The sequence below is a fragment of the Colobus angolensis genome, unplaced genomic scaffold, assembly GCF_000951035.1.
Source record: "Colobus angolensis palliatus isolate OR3802 unplaced genomic scaffold, Cang.pa_1.0 Scaffold17, whole genome shotgun sequence".
Classification (NCBI taxonomy): Eukaryota; Metazoa; Chordata; class Mammalia; order Primates; family Cercopithecidae; genus Colobus; species Colobus angolensis.
The window spans coordinates 11,627,117-11,629,258 of record NW_012114821.1 but is presented as its reverse complement, the minus strand read 5'-3'; the positions used below and the strand labels follow the sequence as shown (position 1 = coordinate 11,629,258).

General features: G+C 48.2%; 1 long non-coding RNA gene across 1 annotated transcript; it reads right to left on the bottom strand.

Annotated features, from left to right (window-relative positions):
- Nucleotides 1-701: 701 nt before the first annotated feature.
- On the bottom strand, nucleotides 702-1,922 carry LOC105509047. The gene is made up of 2 exons (XR_001001372.1): nucleotides 1,645-1,922; nucleotides 702-875 (listed from the first exon to the last, which is right to left on the bottom strand). It is a non-coding gene; the product is annotated as an uncharacterized LOC105509047 (long non-coding RNA).
- Between the last annotated feature and the right edge of the window lie 220 nt (nucleotides 1,923-2,142).

The following is a 2,142-nucleotide window of genomic DNA, read 5'->3' as shown; positions in this document are numbered from 1 at the left end:
GCTTCCTTTCCATCCCAAGATCTCATTGCAAAAAATCTCTACTCTGGCTCTGGCCCCAATCCCCTCACTGCTATTGTGCCAGTATGTTTTGTGAGTGTCCTCCCCTCTACACACTTGACCCACAGCATTGTTGAAAGTAAGTGTGGAGAAGTAAAGGTGAATGGATTATAATTTCCTTGGATGGAAGTTTGAGGTTGCAAAGGGATTACCGTCGTTTGGTTTCTTCTCCTCTTCTCTTCTCTTCTCTTCTCTTCTCTTCTTTTCTCTTCTTCTTTTCTCTTTTCTTTTTTTTTTTTGTTGAGATAGAGTCTCGTTCTGTTGCCCAGGCTGGAGTGCAGTGGCATGATCTCAGCTCACTGCAACTTTCGCCTCCCAGGTTCATGCAATTCTCCCTCCTCAGCCCCCCGCGTAGCTGGAACTACAGGTGCCCGCCACCATGCCTGGCTAATTTTTTGTATTTTCAGTAGAGACAGGGTTTCACCATGTTAGCCAGGATGGTCTCAATCTCCTGACCTTGTGATCCGCCCACCTCAGTCTCCCAAAGTGCTGGGATTACAGGTGTGAGCCACCGCGCCCAGCCTGTACCACTCAGTTTAAGTAGATACTTGCTTCTTCCTGAAATCATGTTCGAAATCACCTCAGCCTCCCCGGATTACCATAGTTTCTTAATTTCCTAGAGATATAAATTTTTCAGGGACTTGTTGTTTCCAGAGTCAAGTTTATTAATGCACCTTTTAACCAATCAATGTTGTTCTGGTTGAATCATGGATATAGAGAGTCAGCACCAACAATTCGGTAGGTTTTGTGCCAACATTGGAGCACTTTAGTGAGAGGGCACCATGGGTTCCAGAGATAGTGTTCTAGCTGGGGTCCTCCTGAAATCAGAAGGAGCTGGGATGAGGACTTCTACCTAGATAGTTTATTTGGCAGGTTATCAAGGAGTGAGGAAGCAGGGAAGAAGGGAACACCAGTGCCAGGTGTGTTATTGAGGATGCTGCTGTAGGCTGTGGAGTGCGGTTTCTCCAGGGCTGTCTGCAAAACACTCAGGATGCTGCTGGTAAGTGTCAGCAGGGAGGGAAGGAGGCTTTTGGTTCCCACCTTGCCTCCTTAATTGAGGGCAGCCCCAGGGCTGCTTACACCCCTATAGGTCTGATCTATGCTTGTACATATAGGCTGGAGGAACATCACTGTAGGAGCAGTGCCCTTCCAATGGCAGAGAAAGCAGGGCTGTGCTGTGCATGTTTGAGGTAAGATGCTACTAGCACCAGGGGAGCAGAAGCCTCCCGGAAACATCCACACCGGTGGCAACCATTGTCAAAGGTGAGGCAGAGAATGACAGTCACAGTCACAGTGACAGTCATGTCTGCTTCCACATTGTGGTGTGATTTGCAATAAAACGTGTGTGCCCAGTAGTATTGAACATGCTTGTATTCCTGGAAAAGCAAGCTGACTGTCAGTTCTGTTGCCAATGTGTGTGGATATAGGTGAGGTGATGTGGGATGTGGGTGGGGTGGTGCGTGCTATCTAGAAGGCGGCAAATCCACCTTACCTTTCATAAGGAAGTCATCAGATCCTGAATGTTTATAACTGGAGAAACTGAGGGAATGCACTAAACTTTCCAGGCACTATGTTCTTGGCACTTACCTGAGGACCACCCTGCTCCCATTTGGCCTGGATTTAGGGTCCCTTCCTCCTCCATGGTCCCTTTAGGCCGTGTTGTGCGCCAGTACGACCTGCACTTGAACTCCAGAGGAAAGGCCTGCCCAGGATGTTGCTGCTGTTCTGGTACAGAAACAATTGGGTGCCCTTAAACACACATGCCTTCCCATGTAATGTCTTGGCAACACGGAAATGAGCTCTCAGAATTGCCGCTGGCAGGAGTGCTGCTGGGTTCGTGTTTCTTTATGCAATGTGCCATCTGTAGGAGAGAAATTGATTTTTTAAAATAAACGGGCTTTGTGTAAAATGTATACATATGTATGGTGCCATTATTAGGCTTTGCAAATGCCTTTCTCCCACTGAAGAATTGCCAGCGCACAGGGCTCCTCTACTGCGGATACGCAGGCACTCACGACTGGGGTTTGCGTGAGGAAGGAGGCAGGAGGTTTGTGACCCCTTTCACAACCTTCTGAACCCATGAGC